Genomic DNA, 26306 nt, shown 5'->3' with positions numbered 1-26306 from the left:
GTATGGTGCTTTGATGACCAATCCACCTGTCATGAAATATGCTATTCAATACTGCTTCAACCGCACGCAAACTATGTGCCGGACATCCATCATGTTGGAAGTACATTGCCATTCTGTCATGCAGTGAAATATCTTGTAGTAACATTGGTAGAACATTACGCAGGAAATCAGCATACATTGCACCATTTAGATTGCCATCGATAAAATGGGGGCCAATTATCCTTCCTCCCTTAATGCCACACCATACATTAACCTGCCAAGGTCGCTGCTGTTCCACTTGTTGCTGCCATCGTAGATTTTCCGTTGGCCAATAGTGCATATTATGGCGGTTTAGCTTACTGCTGTTGGTGAATGATGCTTCATCGCTAAATAGAACGCATGCAAAAAATCTTTCATCGTCCCGTAATTTCTCTTGTGCCCTGTGGCAGAACTGTACATGACGTTCAAAGTCATCGCCATGCAATTCCTGGTGCATAGAAATATGGTACGGGTGCAATCGATGTTGATGTAGCATTCTCAACACTGACGTTTTTGAGATTCCCAATTCTTGCGCAATTTGTCTGCTACTGATGTGTGGATAAGCTGCCCCAGCAGCTAAAACACCTACTAGGGCATCATCATTTGTTGCAGGTCGTGGTTGATGTTTCATATGAGGCTGGACACTTCCTGTTTCCTTAAATAATGTAACTATCCGGCGAATGGTCCGGACACTTCGATGATGTCATCCAGGATACCGAGCAGCATACATAGCACACGCCCCTTGGGCATTTTGATCACAATAGCCATACATCAACACGATATCGACCTTTTCCGCAATTGGTAAACAGTCCATTTTAACACGGGTAATGTATCATGAAGCAAATACCGTCCGCACTGGCGGAATGTTATGTGATACCACATACTTACATGTTTGTGACTATTACAGCAGCTGGCTGGAGTGGCCGAGCGGTGCTAGGCACTACAGTCTGGAAATGCGCGACCGCTACGGTCGCAGGTTCGAATCCTGCCTCGGGCATGGATGTGTGTGATGTCCTTAGGTTAGTTAGGTTTAAGTAGTTCTAAGTTCTAGGGGACTGATGACCTCAGAAGTTAAGTCCCATAGTGCTCAGAGCCATTTGAACCATTTTTGACTATTACAACCCCATCTATCACAAAGCGAAAAAAGTGGTCCAGCTAAAACATTCATATTTCTTTACGTACTACATGAATATCTAATAAAAAAATGGGGATTCCTATTTTTAAAAAATGCAGTTGATATGAGTTTGACCTATGGCAGTGCCATCTAGCAGGCCAACCATAGCGCCATCTGGTTTCTCCCTTCAAGCTAGACGAATTTTGTTCTTTGTAGTTTTTTCATTTGATGCTTATTTCGTGAGATATTTGGCCCGGTCACTATCAATGGACCACCCTGTAGAAAGCTGTGGATTGCTGTGTTATGAAGGTTAAGTTATGTGTTTGTATTGGTAGCAGTGTCAAAAATAGTATCGTATCTTTTCATAGTATAAACATGCTTTGTATATCGAAGTGCTAACGTTTTTCCGAGGAAAAGTGACGAATAGACTGGTAAATCTCTCAAAAAGTATGACTCCAAAATGAAGTGTTTTTAAGAAATGTGGGTTTCATGGTAATAAATTTTTGAATAAAGAGAAACATTGTGTTCAGCATGTGGTGTGTGAAGTTACAGACAATGAAATACTGGCAAACTCATGAGCGAAACACCCATTAGTGCTTCGAAGATTAAAATGAAACATAGTGATAACACAGTTATCTCAAAACAAACCTCATGTAAACGGTAGGTTAGGTTATATTCTGATACATTTACACATCCTAATAGGGATGTTATGTGAATGTGTGTGCTGTATGTATGTGGAGGGCCAGTTAGTTTACATGAAGACATTGAGGTATCAAATGGACAAGCCAGGAAACTTATCATTAATTCTGCCAGTTGCAAATATACTCATTCATTTTGGAATTCTGATAAGTGTAAAGATAATTATTTTGAAATAAATGTTAGGTGGTTTTATGCATTGAGAGCTATTGGCAAAGGACACACTGCAGCAGAAACAATGTCTGTCATGATGTATATGCCACGCCCACTTTGCAAAATGGACAAGTATGCAGGATTTATTGGAGCTGCTGTGAAATCTGCTGCATGTGAGTCAATTAAGGGTGCTGCAAATGAAGCTGCTGAAATAAACGATGGTATGATTGACATATCAGTAGCTTTTGGGGCACTTGGTAGAAGCGCAGCTGCAGTTCTAAGAATTCTGTTGCTACAGTGACCAGTGTGGATACTGGAAAGCTAATAGATTTCCAGATTTTAACCAAACATTATTATAAGTATAAATCAGGGAATGAAGAAGGGCATATCTGTGACAGAAATTATGAAGGACAACTAGTCGTACGGAGGCCTGTGCAGCTGTTGAAATTTATAATCGATCTGTAAACTAAAGGCGAGTGTGTTACACTAAGTTCTTAGGTTAGGCAGACTCAAATGCATATAACAGTGTAGTAGCCACTCAGCCTTATGGTGAGAAGCTTATCACAGAAATGGAATGTGTTGGTCATGTCCAGAAGAGGATGGGTACCAGATTGAGGAAGTTGAAACAAAGTTTGAGAGACAAGAAACTTTCAGGTGGTAAGACCATAAGAAGCAGGCTGACAGACAAAATGATCGATGAACTACAACAGTATTATGAGATTGCCATTAGAAATAATACTGAGGATTTGTTGAAAATGAAGCAGGCAGTATGGGTTACCTTCTTCCAGAGACTGTCAGCTGATGATAAACCAGTACACCATCTTTGCCCTCCTGGATCTGGTTCATGGTGCAATTACCGCAATGCCCAGTAATCAAACAGGTCATACAGCCATAAACATTCTATCCCAGCAGCAGTTGTGGATATCATAAAACCTGTTTACAGAGACCTGGCAATCCTGAATTATTGAAGAAGTGTCTGCATTGTCAGACTCAAAATCCCAATGAGTCGTTCAATAATCTTATAGTGTCAGTGTCATCGTAACTGCCGTCTGCGTCACGTCTGCTGTGCAGTGAGCTACGCTAGTTTAAGTATTAACTCTATTTTTCTTACTTGTCACTTCTTCTTCCGTGTGTTTTTGCTTTTAGGAAGCTTTAATTGTCGAGTGCTAGTAATAGTGTTCCATAGATTTTGTGTTTGTTTTGAATACAGTCAGAGAGAGTCCGTTTAGTCAGCCATAGTGCCAGTAGTGCTAGTGTTTGTTTTCAATACAGTCCAGAGACAGGTAATGCTATTTTCATTGTTTTCTACAGGAAGTGTCTAGTAACCACAGTTTAGTCAACTATCAGCCGCCTTTAGTGAATTAGCAGTCCAGTTATAAGTTGATTAACTCTCTACAGTAAATTGATTTCTTAGTATGGATAGGATGTGTGACTGCTGTGTACGGACACAGGAGGAGCTGGCCACTGTTCGCAAACAGCTGAACGTGTTGATGGCCGCGGTTAGCCGTCTTCAGGCTGTTTCCTTGGAGTGTAGTGGCAGTGGGGAGTCTGGTGCGTTGCATGGTACACCCCAGGTGTTACATGCTTCACCCACTAACCCTTCTGTCGACACATCTTTGTGGGTACCGGGTGCGTGCGGTTGGGCCACCCTCTTCCCAAGGGGAGTGGCGGGTTCAGCGGCATTCGCGGCGCACGAGGCGGAGGGTCAGTGTGGAGGCTGGCCGTGTGGCATCACCCATTCTGCCTGTGAGTGGACATGTGGCCACTCCTTCAGCTAGGTCCGAGCAGGCACATGGGGGGAGGGGTTTATTAGTTATTGGGAGCTCCAACGTTAGGCGGGTGATGGAGCCCCTTAGGGAAATAGCGGAAAGGTCGGGGAAGAAGGTCAGTGTTCACTCTGTCTGCTTGCCAGGGGTCTCATCCGAGATGTGGAGGAGGCCATGCCGGCAGTGATAGAGAGCACTGGGTGCACCCGACTGCAAATTGTTGCTCATGTCGGCACCAATGACTCCTGCCATCTGGGTTCAGAGGTCATCCTCAGTTCGTACAGGCGGTTAGCGGAGTTGGTGAAGGCAGAAAGCCTCGCGGGGTGGAATCTGAGCTAGCTATTTGTAGTATCGTTCCCAGAACCGATAGTGGTCCTCTGGTTTGGAGCCGAGTGGAAGGCTTAAACCAGGGGCTCAGACGATTCTGCGGAGATCTGGGGTGCAAATTTCTCGACCTCCGCTATCGGGTGGAGAAAAGTAGGGTCCCCCTGAATAGGTCATGCGTGCACTACATGCAGGAAGCGGCTACAAGGGTAGCGGAGTATGTGTGGAGTGCACATGTGGGTTTTTTAGGTTAGAGAATTCCCTCCCTAGGCCCGACAAGACACCTCCTGAGATGCGGCAAGGTAGAAGTAGACAAAATGCAACAGGGAATAACAATATTAATGTGCTAATAGTAAACTGCAGGAGCATCTATAGAAAGGTCCCAGAACTGCTCTGATTAATAAACGGTCACAATGCCCACATAGTACTAGGGACAGAAAGTTGTCTGAAACCAGATGTAAACATTAATAAATTCTAAACTCAGATTGGAATGTATACCGCAGAGACAGGCTGGACAGTGAAGAGGGAGGCATGTTTAAAGCGATAAGAAGTGCAATAGTATCGAAGGAAATTGATGGAGATCCGAAATGTGAAATAATTTGGGTGAAGGTCACGGTTAAAGCAGGCTCAGACATGGTAATTGGATGTCTCTATAGGCCCCCTGGCTCAGCAGCTGTTGTGGCTGAGCACCTGAAGGATAATTTGGAAAATATTTCGAGTAGATTTGCCCACCATGTTATAGTTCTGGGTGGAGATTTTAATTTGCCGGATATAGACTGGGAGACTCAAACTTTCATAACGGATGGCAGGGGCAAAGAATCCAGTGAAATTTTTTAAGAGCTTTATCTGAAAACTACCTTGAGCAGTTAAACAGAGAACCGACTCGTGGCGATAACATATTAGACCTTCTAGTGACAAACAGACCTGAACTATTTGAAACAGTTAACGCAGAACAGGGAATCAGCGATCATAAAGTGGTTACTGCATCAATGATTTCAGCCGTAAATAGAAATATTAAAAAAGGTACGAAGATTTTTCTGGTTAGCAAAAGTGACAAAAATCAGATTTCAGAGTACCTGACGGCTCAACACAAAAGTTTTGTTTTAAGTACAGATAGTGTTGAGGATCAGTTGACAAAGTTCAAAACCATCGTACAATATGCATTAGATGAGTATGTGCCAAGCAAGATCGTAAGAGATGGAAAAGAGCCAGCGTGGTACAACAACCGAGTTAGAAAACTGCTGCGGAAGCAAAGGGAACTTCACAGCAAACATAAACATAGCCAACACCTTGCAGACAAACAAAAATTACGTGAAGCGAAATGTAATGTGAGGAGGGCCATGCGAGAGGCGTTAAATGAATTCGAAAGTAAAGTTCTATGTACTGACTTGGCAGAAAATCCTAAGAAATTTTGCTCTTATGTCAAAGTGGTAGGTGGATCAAAACAAAATGTCCAGACACTCTGTGACCAAAAAGGTACTGAAACAGAGGATGATGGACTAAAGGCCGAAATACTAAATGTCTTTTTCCAAAGCTGTTTCACAGAGGAAGACTGCACTGTAGTTCCTTCTCTAGATTGTCACACAGATGACAAAATGGTAGATATTGAAATAGATGACAGAGGGATAAAGAAACAATAAAAATCACTCAAAAGAGGAAAGGCCGCTGGACCTGATGGGATACCAGTTCAGTTTTACACAGAGTATGTGAAGGAACTTGTCCCCCTTCTTGCAGCAGTGTACCGTAGGTCTCTACAAGAGCATAGCATTCCAAAGAATTGGAAAAGGGCACAGGTCATCCCCGTTTTCAAGAAGGGACGTCGAACAGAAATGCAGAACTATAGACCTATATCTCTAACGTCGATCAGTTGTAGAATTTTAGAACATGTATTATGTTCGAGTATTATGACTTTTCTGTAAACTAGAAATCTACTCTGTAGGAATCAGCATGGGTTTCGAAAAAGACGATCGTGTGAAACCCAGCTCGCGCTATTCGTCCACGAGACTCAGAGGGCCATAGACACGGGTTCCCAAATAGATGCTGTGTTTCTTGACATCCGCAAGGCGTTCGATACAGTTCCCCGCAATCGTTTAATGAACAAAGTAAGAGCATATGGACTATCAGACCAATTATGTGATTGGATTGAAGAGTTGCTAGATAACAGAACGCAGCATGTCATTCTCAATGGAGAGAAGTCTTCCGAAGTAAGAGTGATTTCAGGTGTGCTGCAGGGGCGTGTCGTAGGACAGTTGCTATTCACAATGTACATAAATGACCTTGTGAATGACATTGGAAGTTCACTGAGGCTTTTTGCGGATGATGCTGTGGTATATCGAGAGGTTGCAACAATGGAAAATTGTACTGAAATGCAGGATGGTCTGCAGCGAATTGATGCATGGTGCAGGGAATGGCAATTGAATCTCAATGTAGACAAGTGTAATGTGCTGCGAATACATAGAAAGAAAGATCCCATATCATTTAGCTACAATATAGCAGGTCAGCAATTGGAAGCAGTTAATTCCATAAATTATCTGGGAGTATGCATTAGGAGTGATTTAAAATGGAATGATCATATAAAGTTGATCGTCGGTAAATCAGATGCCAGACTGAGATTCGTTGGAAGAATCCTAAGGAAATGCAATCCGAAAACAAAGGAATTAGGTTACAGTACACTTGTTCGCCCACTGTTTGAATACTGCTCAGCAGTGTGGGATCCGTACCAGATAGGGTTGATAGAAGAGATAGAGAAGATCCAACAGAGAGCAGCATGCTTCGTTATAGGATCATTTAGTAATCGCGAAAGCGTTACAGAGATGTTAGATAAACTCCAGTGGAAGACTCTGCAGAAGAGACGCTCAGTAGCTCGGTATGGGCTTTTGTTGAAGTTTCGAGAACATACCTTCACCGAGGAGTCAAGCAGTATATTGCTCCCTCCTACGTATATCCCGCGAAGAGACCATGAGGATAAAATGAGAGAGATTAGAGCCCGCAAAGAGGCATACCGACAATCCTTCTTTCCACAAACAATATGAGACTGGAATAGAAGGGAGAACCAATAGAGGTACTCAAGGTACCCTACACCGTCAGGTGGCTTGAGGAGTATGTATGTAGATGTAGATGTAGACCAAAAAATGATTTTCTCGTAATGAAGACACTAAAGTGGGGGTCAGTTATGCTGTTATTGCTTTTAATGATGGCAACATTGGTAGCGTGAAAGTGCTACAACATATGGGAATTAATTCTGGAGCAAACTGCATCAGAGAATTTGAATGGATGGACAAGGTTTGCATTGGTAAAGCAAAGTATGCAGCACAGTTGGCCACTACAGAGTCCAGAAAGAAGAAAACAAGAAAAAACTTAAAAAAGATCAAGAGGATGATATACAGTATGGTGCAGGGTGCTTCTGAGTGACTAAAAATAAAATGTTAAGCATATATTGAGTTACAGTCTATTAAAACTTTAAAAACTCTTCCTGAAAATTTACATTTTCTCTTGCATTTTTCGCTAAATCTCAGAAACTACTTCGAGTAGCGAATTCAAATTTTCAGGGAGTAATAACATACGTATCCTGAGTCTTCTTAACTAAAAGAAAAACATAATGTTATGTATAAATAAAATTATTTAGAATAACATACAAAAAAGTACACAAAATTTTAAGTGTGTAATTAAAAAATTGTATTTCCAAAAGCAGTGGCTGAAATGCAATTATTGTAAGACTCAGAACATATAGTTTAATGTGCTGTAAAAGTTTCTTGTCAATGGCTACAGTTGTTCCTGAAATACGGGGAAGTTAAGTCACTAAATTTAACATTGTCAGGATAGGGTGTTCAAACTCCCCTTAATGCACGTTTTCTCCTTCCTCCACTTGGTGAGCAACACATTTATAGTATTTTCACAACAGCAGTAGCTATTTTCTTACAATTTCTTTTTGCAGGCATACCATGTCCTGGGCTTCAAGGGATGTGTGGGATTTATTACCTCAATGAGTGAACACTTCTGTGGCACGTGCAACCGTTTACGGATAACAGCTGATGGCAATTTGGAGGTGTGTCTCTTTGGGAATTCAGAGATATCTCTCAGGTGAGTGATGAAACATAGAATAATCGTGTCCAAGTGAAATTTCATGTGAGGAAACCATAAAATTACTAGAAGACTGATAGACTGATCAGTATTTTACGTTCAAGAGGTGAAATTCCAAAACTTCTTATAGACACATTCGTTCCTCTTGTCCTCACATTAGTTGTGGAGTCCGAGTGACCTTTCAGACCTTCAGGAACTTATCCCTCTTTCCTATCTCATGAAGGAACTGATAGTTCCAAATGCTGAGTATAGAATAATACTTTTAAACTGTTTGCCATGCACATTAGGTATGTGGTTGGTATATGGAAGAGATAAACTGCAGTTAAATCCAGCAGGTATGAAATGAGTAATCTTTTCTTGAAGTTTTCAGCTTGCACCCTCCTCCCTCCCAGACATACAAACCAGATACCTCTAGCTAAATAATTTGTGAGTATATATAATTTGCCTCTGTCAACATCATGTTACACTAACCTATTTGTGAGATTAAATTAAAGGAAAGTAATCAGGACTGGAAATTATGTAAAGACATTTTTAGCTATGTCCCTTGGTTGTAATATAGTTAACACAGTATTTCTGTCCATGTGATGGTAACTATGATTCGCCAGCCACCGTTGCCGAGCGGTTCTAGACGCTTCAGTCCAGAACCGCGCGACTGCTACGGTCGCAGGTTTGAATCCTGCCTTGGCTCAGATGTTAAGTCCCATAGTGCCCAGAGCCATTTGAACTGTGATTCATGATTATCAGAGTCTATATGTTCCAAATAAAAATTGGAACTTCATGTGTATAAATGTACACATTATTAGACAATGGGACCAACAACTGACACTTTTACATTGATGACTAGACTAAGAGATTAATAATAGGAAAAAAACTGCAAGATACTTGGCGATAAGTTTGTTTCAGGACAAGGTAAGGGGGGTAGGGGGTGGGAAGAATCAGCTCTCTCTTTGTGACCATAACAGAAATCCTTTATCAACCGAAGGTAAAATAAGATATAAAAATACAGGGTCAAACAATTAATTTAAGTATCTTAGAAACCAAATGACTAATGAAATTGGAAGCTAAGAAAAGTAAGTTCGTAGTAAGTAGGGTGAAACACAGGGGGCTGCAACATATTGCCATTGTTGTTTGACTTGTCTATCAAAGAAAAAAGAAATGGATCAAAACAAAATAAAAGTGAGAATGGAAATGTATCAGAAGCAGATAGGAATAAGCAAGGAACATATTCTTTAATAAATAAAAAAAAAAAAAAAAACTGACATGTGAGGCAGATGTTCCTATAATTTTATGTTCAAAGCACAGCAGTCTGTGAAAGCAAAATATTTATGACATTGAAAAAAGAAAATCAGTGAGTGAAAAGTGTGTGTAGGTGAATTGTGGTGAAAGACTGGATATTGGAACTTCTGTTAGTCTGCCCAGTATTAGTTAACTTGGTAGTAAAGGAGCAAGTTTGCAAGGGCAGATAACTGTTTGACTACATAAAATAGAGTGGGAATATGGAAAACTAGTCCAAGATAGGATGAAAAAGATAACAGCAACTTAAAAAATGAATTGATAAGTTACCATGAACCCCATTCCAATCTAGTGAATGCAGTGGTTGACAATATCTTGTGACATTCGCCTATAAGGCTCAAACAATAATTGCTAAATAAAAATAAAAAATGTTGACAAGACTGTATCTAAGCTGTCACTCTCTTTTGAAACAAGGGTGTTTAAACCAACAAACACGCAGGAAAGCAGGGACAACTCACACACTAGAGAAGGATGGGCAGTATCATTGAAGGAGTGAGCATAAACCGTGTGGAATATGTGTGGTACAAGAAATGATAGTAAGGAAAAAAAAAGAAGAAGAAGAAGAAGAGGAAAAATGTTGATCTGGAAACAAGGGAATAAAAATTTGCCACGTGAAGAGACAATATGGTACTGTGCTGATGAGTGTGTACAAGTGGTGATATACAATATACATTGATAAAGGAACTCTGTATTGGGCCCAGAAGACCACGCAATGCTCTTCGAGAGATGTTCTCTACTATATATCTATGGAGAGTTAAGGGGTCAGTATACAACTCTCCAGGCTGTTATCAACTTCCAGAAGTTGAAGACACTACTTCTCACTTGAGTAGCTCCTCAGCTGGAACTACAAGCAGTGTGTACCCTATTCCAGTCTGTCCACCGAGCAGAATTTCCCGGCTCTACAAGGAATTGAACCTGATCCCTTTCTATGGCACGCCTGTGGCATACTGACTGCATAGCTGTGGCAAGAGTCATAATATACACTTGTGAACAATTGAGTTATAACTATTCTGTTTATTGGGGAGAGAGTATGTATATTGCCACCGTGAATGAAATAGTTTAGTGTATCGTAACTGGAATGTATTCAGACCTCGTACTTGTGTGAGAGCGCAGTGTCTTAGACACTTGTAGTGTTTGTCTTAGCATGAACTAACCGGTGAGCCTTACTTTCTAGTATTTTTAATTATATATTATTACTGGTGCCTCTGGCACTTTTGTGTTGCAATAGCAATAGCTTGCAATAGCAAACATTGAGTCAACCATGGTTTTTGGATTAGAAGTAGTGGTCAGCTGGGTTGACAGTGGGAATAGAGTGATGGGAAGTGGACAATAAGCAGTTATATTGAAGGGTGCATTATTTGATATGTTAAGGTTAATTACAAAACGTGGATTGGAGAATTTTTCACATTGAGCAGAAGTAAGTTTACAGGACCAGATGTCAAATTACACATGATCAGTGTGAATCCCTATAGTCAGCATGAACACTGGCACACAGAATAATTTATAGGTAGCCTTGCTGTATATAAAAAATCAGATTTGTGCTGAACTGTCATGAACAAACTGTCACTTCTCTGGAATAAATAGACTCTGATTTGTTAATTACATCTGTGTAAATGAAAAATATAGGAAAACATAGATTGCTGCTTACTGTAAAGGAGACATGTTACATTGTAGACAGGCACAATTAAAAAGGCACTTACACAAAGCTTTCGGCCACAGCCTTCATCAGCAAAAGAGATACAGAGAAACACACACATTCATACACACAGGCAAGCACATGTCACACACATATGACTGCCAACTCCAGCAGCTTGCCTCTAGCTGCTGGACTTGGCAGTTTTTTTTTCTCTGTGTGTGCGTGTGTGCGCACGCAGTGTGCTTGCTTGTGTGTTGTGCCTGTGTGCAACTTTATTTTCTTTACGGTAAATAGTGATCTATCTTTCCCTGCACTGTTGATATTCCTACCTGGAATTTACATTGTTTAATCAGTGTAAATAAGAAGGACACTGTTACATATATTCTGTCACTTGAAGACTAATACATGAAGTAAGTGGACATTATTTTTTATTGCAGAGGATCTTTGTCACCACTAATTATTAATTTTGTGTTCCAGTTAATTAGACATGCTTTCATCCTTTCCTGGATGTGCTCTTTTTGTTAAATCTTCCTTCAAAAGATCTGATTTACTTCAAATTAATAAACCTGAGTATTCTGAAAAAGGAGGTGCAGCTTACAGCTGCAGTGTGACAGTTGATCACAGGGTGATTTCATCACTGCCATATCGTGGGTACCCATGGGTCAAGACACATATTCTATAAGGGTGTGTAGTCATTGGGCTTTCTTGTACCACAGTGTCAAAGGTGTACTGTGAGCAGATTTATTCAAGGAAAATACTACCACAATCAGCAGAGTGAACTGCTATGGGCAACAGGATATCATTGACAGGGGTTACCACTGACTAGCATGGCTTTAGCAGTGAACAGGTGGGCCACAATGCAGCAAATGACTCACCAACTCAGTGACAGTCAATAAACAGTAACCATTCATGCCACTGGGAACTGTCACCTCTTTGTGGGATACAAACATGCAATCTGCACACTGCTCGTCACAGTTACAAAGATTAGCATTGGTTCGGAACAGCACCAGGGGATGCTCGAAGCATGCAGGAAGGTCGTCTGTCTGATGATTTGCGGTACATATTGCCAAGGTGGTAGGGTGCAAAATAAGGAGTGATCAAAAAACTTCCATTTGAAGGCTGCATAGTTCAGATCAGTATGCCACACACACACACACACACACACACACACACACACACACACACACACACACATATCCATCCGCACATATACCCTGCTTGTGTCTGTATATGTGCGGATGAATATATATGTGTGTGTGTGTGTGTGTGTGTGTGTGTGTGTGTGTGTGTGTGTGTGTGCGCGTGAGTGTATACCTGTCCTTTTCCCCCCCTAAGGTAAGTCTTTCCACTCCCGGGGTTGGAATGACTCCTTACCCTCTCCCTTAAAAGCCACATCCTTTCGTCTTTCCCTCTCCTTCCCTCTTTCCTGATGAAGCAACTGTGGGTTGCGAAAGCTTGAATTTTGTGTGTGTGTTTGTTTGTGTGTCTATCAACATACCAATGGTTTCATTTGGTAAGTTACATCATCTTTGTTTTTAGATATATTTTTTCCATTTGGAATGTTTCCCTGTATTATATTATATATCAGTGCATTCCTCTCCCACAACTATCCTGCAGACCTTGTCCACAAACAGATCTCCCAAGCAATACATTCCTCCCCACCCAACAACAATGTTACTACCCCCAGACCACACAGAAGCATCCCCCTTTTCACCCAATATTATCCTGGCCTCGAATACGGCAACTAATTACTCTGCCACGGATATAAATTTCTCAAGTCAAGCCCTGAAGTGAGATCATCCCTTGACAATATTCTCCCCACAACACCCAGAGTTGCCTTTTGCCGACCCCCTAACCTCCGTAACATCCTTGTCAAACCCTACAATATTTCCAGACCACCTTCTCTACCCAGCGGTTCCTACCCCTGTAACCGACCCCGATGCAAAACCTGCCCCATGCATCCCCCCACAACCAAATACTCCTGCCCCGCTACTGGTATAACATACACAACTCAAGGCAGGGCCACATGTGAGACAACACGTCATTTATCAGCTGACATGCCTGCACTGCACAGCCTTTTACTTTGGTATGACGACAACTAAACTGGCTGAGCGCGTGAATGGGCACAGACGAACTGTCAGCCTAGGAGATGTCCAATACCCAGTAGCGGAGCATGCCCTCCAGCATAATTCTAGGGACCTAGGAACCTGCTACACAATATGTGCCATTTGGCTTCTCCCACCCAACACCAGTACCTCGGAACTGCGGAGATGGGAACTTGCACTCCAACACATCCTTTCATCCCGCCATCCCCCTGGACTGAACATATGTTAACCAACCTCACTCCCATTTACTCTTTAGTCTTCTCCTCTTTCCCTTTCCTCTTTAGCCATTCACGCATCTTTTCATCCTACACAGTTGCGTTTATCTTTATACTATGTGCCTCTTTACTTCTGTATTCATCCTCCTTGGTTTGAAGCTGGCACAGTAATTACAGTAGAATATCTTTGGCTTCCCTCTGACATCCATGCCTCCATCTTTGCTACCCTTCCTGTTTACCTTTCCCCTGTTGCTTCATAACCTGGGTTGTGAATAACTGAATCCACTTTCCCTTCTTCCCCTTTTTTCCCCTCTCTCCTCCCTGATGAAGGAACGAAGTTCCGAAAGCTAGGATACGTCAATTTTCTGTTCTGTTTTGTGTATCTATCGGCTGTACTGAGCTGAGGTAAGTACTGGCCAGGCCCTCTATCTCTTTGTTAGCATTTGTTTCATATATATAAACACACACACACACACACACACACACACACACACACACACACACACACACACACAGACAGGGTGATGCGTATTAACATTTAAAAACCTCCAAAGCACTGTAGATGACCCTGAGACAAGTAATTTAATACAAGACACATGGGATCATAAATGTTGGATACGATACAAATGTTGGGAAATGTGTCAAAAGTGAATGACAAATGTCACCAGATGATGTACCTTGCCATGCTTGCAGTGGTTGAGCCTCTCGGCCTGTCACACTTGATCATCCCAACCCAAGTCAAGTATTCATATCATTGTGGCTACGGACACATGTGTGCGACTTTAGTGATGGTGTTCAGGATTTGAGTCTTGCATCTGGCAGGCAGTATTTTTTCATTGTGTTAAACAATTATGTATTTATATTGAAGTTTATTATTTTATTTACCGGTCTTGCAGTTTCCTTGATTTCTTGCAAAGTACAGTACAATGAAAACCTACCATATTGCATAACAAGTAGATGAGTATAAACTTCAGAATAGCACCATTGCCATTAAATGACCTATGTTTTCTTTACTAACTAATGTCTGTGAACAAAAAGAGAAGGGACAGAAGCAAAGAACACAAAATCAGAACTGCTTTTGCTTGATTACAGCAGGGACAATAATTTTGTAACATCTACATTTACAACAGATCATATTTACAAAATGTTTTCGAAATTTGCTCTGTTTGCTCAAATGAAAGTATTGCACTGCTCAATCATTCCTTTACACTCAGCCCCAACTGCTGCACATGCTGTGGGGTATGTCATCTGGTTACGTCATATGTTCAGTGTTTATCACCAATTTTTGGGGTATTTTGAAATGTATAAAAAGGCAAATGCAGAAAGTTATCACATTTTGCTGCACATTACCTGCATCACAGAAAAATAATGTATACAAACCTTCTCAGATTTGCCACTGAATAACTTTGTGCAAGCCTCACAAGATTTCACAAACACAACTGTTCGTCATCTTCAGGTAGTGGTGGGTCCTGTCATCACTGCTGCAAGATGTGACTGGTGATATTCGCACAGCAGAATTGAAATTTGTCAGGCTAGAAGCAGGAGTACGAATGTGTGGACAGGCACTCCCAGTTGGATGGAAATGCCATTCATAGTAGCCTTCTGCTTATGTGTTGTGGGCAATGACTGCACTTCTGGACACTCGTGTGGTTAAAAGCTGAATTAACTCTCTGCAAGGTGCTGCATCAGGTCATACATCGGAGGATCTGGTTTCTACTGTTTTAATTTCATGGCAATCAGTGCTGGATTCTGGGCAGTGCTTAGTCAAAATTCCATATTCCTGTTGGTAAGATTGCCCACCGTATGGATACATGCCTCATTCTTAAAAACACAATCCTAGAGTGATGATGCTGAGGATAAAATTTCAGTTCTCTTGGGAAACGTGTGGTGCCCTGTATTCAGGCAGTGCTCTGCTACCACTAATTTACTGGGTGGCATTTTTGTCAGCGCTGTTGAACACAGTGTTCTTGCACAATGTGAGGTGTCTGCCCTATATAAGATTTCCCATAATGGCATCAGATCTTATATATGATCTGTGTTTTCTAAGGTCAAGATTGTCTTTAACTGAACCCAAACAATTCCTTAGTTTTGCTGGTGGACGAAAAACACACTTGATTCTGTTTCTCTTAGCGATTCTTTCTATTTTTGAAAACATGCCACTGAAATATAGCAAGAAAGCCATTTGCAGTGCTTGTCTAAGTATCTTCATTTACATCCCTACACTGAACTTGCTTTGCTCAGAACACATTGCAAATCTGTTTACAAGAATAAACATTCTGCTGGAACACTGTTCTTAGGTGTTACAGTTCACCAGGCAGACTGTCGGTATCTGAGATCACGTGTGCTCTATGTGCCAGGGAGTGTAAGACACTACCACATTGTGCAGGGTGATGGCAACTTTTGGACCGCAAATATAACTCTGCGTGTATCAGTTTGCAGTAGAGACTATGCCCCAGTGTTCTGTCAGCTTTTCTTCTAACCGTGACATCCAGGAATGGTAAGCTGCTATCTTATTGTACTTCCACAGTGAACTGAATATTCAGATGGAGTGAGTGCAAATGCTGCAGGAACATAGGTAGTGTCTGTATTATGTGGGCCACACCACAAATGTCTCTTCAGCATTCTGCCAGAAGGAGGAATGTTGGATATTTACTAAGGGAAATAGAGGATCTCCCATGGGAACACTGTCCACTTGATCAAAGTAGTTGGTGTTACATAAGAAATAGGATGAGGTATGCACATGTTTAAACAGCACCACAATTTCTTTCTCAAACTTGCTGCTAATAATCTCTAATGAGGGCTGCAGGGGCACTTTTGTAAGTAATGATATAACATTTGAGCTAACTAAAAGATCTGAAAGTTCTAGTTTAAGCATCTTCAGGTATTCTATGAAATCCTCTGAATTCTAAATATGATGGTCATAGTCATCCACATGATAAATTTCAAAGCTGTCACGTGGAAATTGCCAGTTGCATCTTGCAGCAGTGATGGTGGAAATCACCACCACCTGAAGATGCCAAAAAGTTGTGTCACTGAAATATTGAGGGAGGGACTTGCATAATGTTATCTGGTGGGGAACCCAAAGTGTTTTTGCAACAGATCTATCAGGCAAGCCTGAAAATTCACATATACTCCAAGCAGTAAGTGCCTGTTGTAAAATGGTCACATTAGTGAGCTTGGCAATTAATTAACAGTTTATCAATAAATTCGGCTTCATTTTGCAAGAAATTGTGCTGTGTTCCACTACTCCCTCTTCAACAAAACTAATGTCAGTTTCTGCTCCACCTTTTCAGCCCAAGATCCTATGTATACTCTTGAGCATTTGTGTAAGATACCTGTTTATTTATAAAAATAAAAGTAACTTCTATCATGACTTTCCCATTCTTGTCCAGTGGGTTTGTTATCCTGCTGTTGCCTACTACAGACTACAAGATTACTGTTGAAGATTTCTGCAAAGTTTTTCTTCCTTTTTAGTGTACCAACATTTCACTGTGTGGTAATTGCCTGGTACTGTTTAACGGGTGTTTTAACTGTTGTTTCAGAGATGCAATACGAAGCAAATGCAGTGAGGATGACTTGCTTGCCATGATTGGGGCAGCAGTGAGAAGAAAGAAGTAACAACATGCAGGTAAGATACATTACAGCAAATGTAACTCTATAGATAGAAAGAAAATTTCTGCTTAACAAGTCATAGCGAACATAAGAGCAAAATAGAAGGAAAAACAACAGTGATAGAACCTGTGTTTTTGTGTAAAATTGGATTTAATTTTTTATTTAGTATTCAGTCTGATTAATGCCCATTGGTCAACAATACATTTCAGCCCTAGAATTTGGTTCTGCAAGGTCCACCAGATAACCATATATGGCTGTTGTAACTCCTTTATTGGACTTCAGAAGTTTTCCAGCAACAAATCTTTTTTTTTCTTTCTTTCTTTCTTTTTTTTTCTTTTTAAAAGAGAAGCTAAAATGTAGAAAACATCATAAAGGAAACACTCACAGAAAAGCATCAGTGTCCTTGAAACAATGGAAACTCCAGTAGGAATATCAACAATGTTGGAAAAGACAAATTACTACTTACTGGTGAAGGCTGTGGCTGAAAGCTTTATGTAAGTGTCTTTTAATTCTGCCCATCTGCAGCCTAAGGTATCTTCTTTATAGTAAGTAACAGTCTGTCTTTTCCTTCATTATTCATTAGTGTTCTTTGTTTTTATTGCTGTTTAGCAAGCATCATGTGGTATATAAGGGATGCGAATAGCGTCAGATGTTGAATCATCACTCTGGAGGATATGAAGGTGCTGCATATTGGTGTGAGACAGCATTATCTGATGAGAGTTTGAAAGAAACCTCATTGTGGATGTCCATTTGGTCGCGTGGTTAAACCTTGCAACATCTGTATTTTTGGAGTATTTGGATCTGATAGTGGCCTGATGTTGGAAAGTAAGGGCATACTCAAAATCAATGTTCCAGTTGACTACATCAGACCACTACAAGGGAGCATCACTGTGTAGTGTACTGAGTACATTGTAACCTGTTCACGTCTGTGACTGCCATCTGAGAACAAGTACAGTAAACTCTCGTGCAGCTACACTTTTGGCTAGCTAGATTGACACTTGACAAGTTTCAATTTGCATGCACCTGGAGCCAAGCATTTGCTGGTGTTTTTTGGCAATCTAGTGCTAATCAGTGCACTGGTACGTGTCAAAAGTCCAAGTATTGTCAATTCGTGCGTGTGTTGGTTGAAGCTCTAGTGCGTTTCTTATTCGTATTGCATGGTTTCATGCCACTGCCATCTATTGGAACTCCTTGTAAGTACAGTACATACAGTATTGTTCTATGCAGCGCAACGTAGTCCTGTCGAAACTGACAATTAGAGTGCGCCGCCTAACACTTTCCATTTGTTGTCAGTACATCAAAGCTGGTGAGCCACCCACAAAAGTTGCTGCAGAGTAGGAGTACAATTACTGATCGGAAGACAAATCGATCAGGAATTGAAAAATTTTGTTCCATCCAAGCATTGGGCAGCGCAGTGAAATCTTGAAAAACAATGAGAAAAGGTGCACATCCTCAGTTAGAAGAGGCATTATTTTTGTGGCACGAATAAATAAGAGCCAAAGGTGTGTCAGTTTCAGGTCCTCTACTTTGTCAAAATGAGCTGATGAGCTGATTGAAGGAAGGAAGCAAGAATTCCTCGGAAGTAATGGCCGGCAGGATCGTTTCAAGAAGCGGCATGGCATTCATGAAATTGCCATCAGTGCCAAATCATTATCTGGGGATGAAGCTGCTACGCTGATTTTAAGAAGAAACTGCACACAATCATTGACAAAGGAGGTTATACTGGCAATCAACTTTACAAATGTGATGAAACTGGGTTGAATTACAAAATGCTGCCAACGAAAACCCTTGCCTCTAAAGAAGAAGAAATGGCTTCCGGATACAAAAATATCAAAGAAAGATTTACTGTCCTCGCTTGCAGTAATGCCACTGGCAATCATAAACTGTGTCTTACTTTAATTGGCAAATCCAAAACACCAAGAGCATTTAGACACCAACCAACCAGTTTGCCACTGAGGTACACGAATCAGTCTTAAGGCATGTATGAACAGTGCCATCTTCAGAGAGTGGTTCCAGGCAGAGTTTGTTCCAGCTGTAGTAAATTACATGGAAGGAAATGGACTTCCTCGAAAAGCGCTACTTCTTGTGGACAATGCTCCTTATCACCCAGGTGATCTGCAAGATGGGGATATCAAAGTTGTATTTCTCCCACAAAATGTCACATCTCTATGTCAACCGATGGACCAAGGTATTCTTGAGGCGATGGAAAAACATTACAGACGCAAGATGCTAGGTGATTGATGCTGCAGATGATTTTGTGGAAGCTCTTAAAAAATCGATGTTTTAAGTGTCATTCATTGATTGCTGAAGCTTGGAGTCTAATTCCTCCACTTCCTCTTGTTGGGTCTTGGAAAAAACTCTTAGATCGTAAGGCAACCTAAGTGGTGGGAAGGAGGAGGCAACACCGAAACTCAAGCTGACATAATTTTGGTGAATTTACTGGAGAAGCTGGTTGTAAAGACACACACTTCGAAGACATTGAAGAGTGGATGGAAAATGGCATTTTTTCATGTGACTGAGGATGAAATCGTCCAAATTGTGACCGATCATAAAGTGTCAGAAGACTATGTTTCTGATGATGAATCAGAGAAAAATATTCCTCACATATTCTGTTACGAAGTGATCCAAACTGCCCTGGAGTACATCAGCCAACAGGAGGAGACGATTTATCCTGAAATAGTTTGATTTCAACGTTGGAGTTGTATTGTTGCAGTAATAGTTTCTCAAGCAAAAAATAAAAAAAAAAGACATTTGTGACTTCGTTACCAAAAAATAAACTCTAATGAAGCATCCTAGAACTTCTATGTCCATAACTTAAAAAGTTTTTTTTTTTTTTTTAATTTTCTTGAAAGTTCCTCTAGACAGACTTTTCGTTCCTTTGAGTAATCTCTAGATTTGTTTCATAATTTTGTTCAGTAGTTTATTTTTTATTCAAAAGAGTAGGTAATAAAATTAAAACTCCTGTTTTTTCCTGCTGCCAAATAAGGGAGATTTTTTCTGTAAGAATGCAAAATAATCGAGCTTTGTTATACAGCATTTAAAAACTTTGAGTTTTCAATCATAGTTTGGTGCCTTTTTAACATGTCAACACAATTTTTTCAGTAAAAAAGTGCAGGGTTATTTGCAACCATATCAGTAACGTTTTACATACCCTACGCACGTTTTACGATCGTATTTCGCAATATTGATGCAATTTGGAGTGTTCACATGTGAAAACAGGGGGACTTTGATTTATCTGAAATTTTCGTTATCGGAACCGGCCACCGTCCCGATCATTTCGGATAAACAGGAGTTCACTGTAATAGACTCCTTGCAACATGCTGTGTCATACAGCTAGGAGCAGCCAGACTGTGGAATTGCCGTCCTGCGCATAGGCTGCCATTAACACCCAAGCAAATGACTGCATGTGAAGTGGTGCCATGATCAAGAAGTACGGACTGCTAATGAATGGCGTCACATTATGTTCACTAATGAGTCCCAGTCCTGCACTGCTCCAAATGACTATCGTGGAGAAGTTTGACAGTGACCTGGGGAGATGGGGAGAGGTCCCATTCTTCCACATTTGGGGGGGGGGGGGGGGTCACAAAGCAGTCCCATGGTGTGGGGAGCCATTGGGTATGACTTCAGGTCACGGCTTGTAATGGCCGAGGGAACTCTGATGGTACAGCAGTGTGTAATAGTATTGTGGTGCTATTTTTCAACAGGCCAGTGCTTGTCCACATGTAGTATGTGTCTCTTTAAATTGTCTGCGTGATGTTGATATACTCCTGTGGCCAGCAAAATCCCCATATCTGTCCCCGATAGAACATTATGGGACCAACATGGACGTCAACTCCATCCCACTGCCTGTATCCATGATTGCAATGTCCAGTTACAACAGTTGTGGATCACCTTTCTCAGGAGGGTATGCAGCAGCTTTACGACATCCTCCCGCACCGTCCAGGCGAGACAGGGTGCATTGCTGTATTGATAAGTGGGCTCAAACTGATAAGTTCTGTATAAATTTGACTCTGTTTTGTTATCACTGAAATAACATCACATACGCTCTAAATTCGCTATGTTTCAATTTGTTTTCTCCCCACCTTCTGAGTGTCTCACTTTTTTTCAAGCAGTGTAATTTAAGACAGACATAAGAATATGAAAATGGGATGGCATATCACATTGCTATTCAACTATGCCCCTAAGAAAATTGTAAGATAATGGAGAAGAGCAGGTGCACTATTACACTGACTAGAACGTAAACTTAAAGATAGAATTATATTGTGTAACCTATACCGATGACATAATACTAATTGACAAAAACATCACTGATGTGCTAAAGCAATTTGAAATATTAAGGGAGCAAGCTAGGAAAATTGGACTACTAATTTCACCTGGAGAAAAAATTCTTGGATGATACCAAAATGGCACTGGGTGAACTTATATAGGCAATGACATAGTATTCGGTGTTAAAGAGTTTAAATAGTTAGGTGAAAAAGACCACTGAACATCATAATGAAAAGAAGGCCATAGAATCCAGACTTCAGAAAATACAAACTGTCTCACAGTTAACTAAAAGTATTTTTCCTGGAACTCTAAAATCTAACATTGTACAACAATGATCAAATTAGAATTTCTTTATGCATGAGAGAGACTCTTTGTCCAACACAAGACATGAAAACAGCAAGAATGTAAAATTGTAGTAAAAATCTTAGGTCCAAGAATAAAAGATGGAATACATCACACAGAACCCAGTGTGAAATCTCCAGGCAAATTCCTAAAAACTCTTGTTACAATGTGTCTCCAAAGAATTCAACTTGTGGGACGTACAGAAAGAATGTATCCAAACCGGCAGCTCATTGGATTCCCACATACTTGAAAAATAAGATCCAACTGATGAAAACAAACAGGAAGAGACCTTAAGGAATTGGAATCACCACATTTACAGTATTCTGATGTAGTGATGAGTCACATAGAGTGCAGTTTCACAGTAGCTTGATCGATGCTTGTACTTGTGTATGTAGTATATGCAAGTGTGTACAGCGTCTCTTCTGGTGTACTCACGATATGCTAATTTAGTGGCCGAGCAGTAAACCGGATCCCTACTCGGTTCCAGTGTGCTGTGCTAATTATTCTTCTTCACTTGACATTTATGCTTGGAGCTGCAAGAGAGGCCATTTTCCAGATAGTGCCACAAAAACAACAAATTCTCAGATATCAGTTTAACTTACACTCCTCAACATCATAGACAACATTTCACATTAATATGTTGCAGAACACTAGATTAGTGTTAAAATTGCCAGAGTAAACATTGTTCTCCATGTGACAGATTGTCACCCGACGTCCAAAATCGATAAATTTTATATCTCTGCACAGAGAAGCAGCTGGTTGCTCATTGTCATCTGTGGTGCTAATCAATGGGTCGAGCTCGTTGCTGGCACAGCGCCACCTCAGAGTAAGTGGCCCCTCATCCCAGCAGGTGGCGATGTTTTAACACCCGTATAGCTCCCCAGACTTACCGCGTCTGTGGATAACTCCGTCTCTGCACAGAACTTCACACATTTCCCACACAGTGGGCCCTCGTGTCTTTTACACACAATAAATCTTCAAACTTATTTCATTGGCTAAGTTAAATTTCGAGTGTGACATGCTATTTCGTAAAAAATAGCAAATGGTAGACATGGATGTTATTGTGACTCTTTCCTAAGGCAACATTTGTGTATTACACTTGTAGAAGTGCACTGCAACATAAAACAGTAGACCGTAAGTTCAAACAATGGAAACTCCAGGTTGGAATATCAGCAGTGTAGGAAACGATAGAGTGCTAATTACCATAAAGATGGCACGTTAAAATGCAGACAGGCACAGTTAAGACACTTACACATAAGCTTTTGGCCACAACCTTCATCAGAAAAAGAAATAGAAATACACACCATTCATTCACACAAGCAAGCACACCTCACACACGCATGACGGCCGACTCCGACAGCTCAGATCAGAATGCTAGTCTGTAAGTTTGCTACACAATAAAATAATTATTCTGAGCTACAAGAAAAATGGATTCAAAGAACTAAACTGCTTGAAGAGAAAAAAGGGAAGGTCCCTGAAGCAACATAGTTTCACGAGTGTGCATACCAGTGGTAAATTATGAGAGTTGCAACTCTCTGAAATGGATACAAAGGCCACCAGATTGCATTAGCTTTGTTTGTGTCTCGGATTGTTACCGTGAATGGTAGGAGCTATAAGAGATGTGAAGAGTGTAAGATGTTGAGTGATCCCTGTGAAGGGCACAGATGCCCTGTACTTCTGTGAGTCAGCATTATCAGCACGTAACAAAATTTGAAGGGGCCTAATTGTGTGTCTCCATTTGCCAGGCTGATTGAATTATGCAATATTCAGATTTGTGAGACATTCAGATGTGGTAGTGGCCCCATGTTGGACTGCTTGGGAACGTAAGGGCGGCGTGCTTGGCAGCAAGCTTCCGGTTGACCGTGTCTGACGAGCTCATGGGAGAATTGCTGTAATGTACGCCGAGCACATTGTAACCCTTTCACACCCGCACCTGTCATGTGATCAGCAGTGAGTCACATTCTGCAAGACCCATGATGACAGTTGTCAGTGAGTATGACAACGACATAGGGAGAGGGCATGTGGGGCAGCATCGGATATGACTTCAGATCACTCTGACAGCACAGCAGTATGTCATGGACATCCTACATCCTCATTTGCTACCTCCATGTCCAACGGAGTTACAAGAGACAGAGCAGTGAAAACATATCCAGTTGTTGACCCACAAAACGGTTTTGAGGTGTGACGCATGTAGTCTTAAGTGAATCATTCATACAAAAAGAAAAGAAGAAGAAGCTAAAGTCAGAATGTGAAAAAATTGGAGAATGGAATAGATATTTGAAGACTTCACACTTGAAACTCCCAGTTTTCCTATTGTGAAAGTGCCTTTGTGACCATACGCATTTCACTGACGATAAACTTTTTTTCCCCCCCTGGGTCTTGGCTCCATATTTTTTCATCCAGTTGAGTCAGAATACTTGCATAGTATTTGTGAGGTATTGTTTCAGTCTTGCAAGCTAATCTAAAATACAAATCACTTTTGCATCCTTGAAAACAATGACCACTCTTTCTCTCCGATGAAGTCACCTTGGCTATTTTTGTGCAACTGCTGTTTCATTTCAGTCATCTCTCATCCACGGGAACAGATTGGTGCATAGAATCAGTTGTGTGTCAGATTGTCCCAAATTGTTTTTCACATTAGGTTGTAGTCAGGCTTCAACAGACATGCCACTCACTTTCTGGTACGGCCACGGCATCAACTGTTTTGCACATCTTTTTAATTACTGATCTTGCAATATCACACTGTGTTCTTTCTCAGCATTTTCATATTTGATTGTAATTCTAGGAAGTTGTTCATGAGTCATCTTACAGAGACATATGCCACATATGAATTCAGCCACCCATTCCTTAACTGTTGACTATGAAGGAACTCCCCCCATGAACCATGGACCTTACCATTGGTGGGGAGGCTTGCGTGCCTCAGCGATACAGATGGCCGTACCGTAGGTGCAACCACGACAGAGGGGTATCTGTTGAGAGGTGAGACAAACATGTGGTTCCTGAAGAGGGGCAGCAGCCTTTTCAGTAGTTGCAGGGGCAAGCTTTCAGAGCCAGTAGCTCATTCTTCAGGCAGAAGGGTTGAAGTGGAAGGAAGAGGGGTGAAGGATAGGTCTAGGAAAAAGGGTAGATTTTGAGAAAGTTATCCAGAACTGCAGATCAAGGGTGACTTTCCAAATGGGATGAGAAGGAAAGACTGATTCCACATCTACATACATACTCCACTAGCCACCATATGGTGCATGGCAGAAGGTACCCTGTCTCACTACAATAGTCTGAATAAAATTACTTGATAGTTGACATCAATCACTTGCTGCAACAATGTTGCCACATTGGCTGCCAGCTACCGTTTGGTTACAGGTGACAACAAACAAGCGGCTCACTTCACAAATTATGTTAAATGTTTAACACAGAGCAATTTTTCTAGTGGCTGGTGCAAGGTATGTCAGAAATGTTGGATACTCTGTCGACTATTGATTTAAAGTGACCAGTGACTGAACTGGGGAAGACGACCCCTTTTGTATCCCTGACTGTAAACTTGTGTCCTAACCCAGCCGAGAAAATTGTGGTCAACAGTCTGCAGCAGTACTAATATCATGATCACTTTGTTCATGGCGATTAAAGCTAACCCTTAAGGGTAAACTCAAGACAACAAAAACTCAATTTCAGGGCTGAAAGCAAATTGAAATTTCTCCATGTCATTTGTTACCTGTAACTATCCTTACACTAGTTGCACATGCTGCCATGTTAGAAACCAGTGAACTGTCCATGTGGGCACTTGGTCGTGGATTATAGATGACTGAGGCAGATTCCAAATGAAGAAATAATGACAGGAAGACAAATAAGACCAAATAGAACAGTCAAAACAATGATGAAAAATGATGCAGCAAATTATTAAAAATAAAAAATATATATATTTAAAGCAATTAATTGAATGAAAATAATAATCACACTGTTTTGGTTAGATTTAGAAATAAAAATTTTGCTGCATTGATGAGATTCAAACCTATGACATGCTACACATTATATTAATCTGCCATCCATTGTGCTATGCCACAGCACTGCATGAAGTATTTATATATGTGAATGTAGTGACCCAGTTGCAACTATGAATTGCAACCTTAAAAATTTCAGTTTAACGCAGTGTAGTGAAAAGCTTATCTGATGTAAGATGATCTCTGTGAATATGATAACTATATGTATGATACTGAATTACACCTTGTGCTGAGTTATTCGGTAGTATTTGGTTAGTGCTATGAATGAAATGTGTGTCTTTTATTAGCATTGTTAATGTGTGTTGTTTTTGGTGTAGTTATCGCGTGTCATGAAATACATAATAAAAGTGTCGGGCTCATAATTCGGGATACAAATACATCAAGAAAGAATGCTGAACCAGGAATTGGAAGTGACTGGCCAATTTTGGTGGAGTTTGGCAACAGCAGACAGTTCAAGTGTGACGCTGACTACTCTTATTGGCGTTTGAAGTGCCAACTATCAAGTAATTTTAATTCGACTGTAGTCAGTTCCTTTCCCGTTCCATCTGCCAATCGAGTGAGGAAAAAGTGAATGTCTATATGCCTCTCTATGAGTCCTAATTTGTAGTCTCTTATCTTCGTGGTCCTTATGCGTAATATATGTTGGTGCAAGCAGAATTGTTCTGCAGTCAGCACAGTGTTCCTCAAAATCCCT

General features: G+C 40.8%; 1 pseudogene; it reads left to right on the top strand.

Moving 5' to 3' along the window:
* The window catches only part of LOC124787707, a 66529-nt pseudogene that overhangs the window by 27907 nt on the left and 12316 nt on the right, over window positions 1-26306 (top strand).

The sequence above is a fragment of the Schistocerca piceifrons genome, chromosome 3 (genome assembly GCF_021461385.2).
Source record: "Schistocerca piceifrons isolate TAMUIC-IGC-003096 chromosome 3, iqSchPice1.1, whole genome shotgun sequence".
Lineage (NCBI taxonomy): Eukaryota > Metazoa > Arthropoda > Insecta > Orthoptera > Acrididae > Schistocerca > Schistocerca piceifrons.
Note: the sequence above shows the minus strand (reverse complement) of the source record. Positions and strands in the feature narration are given on the sequence as shown.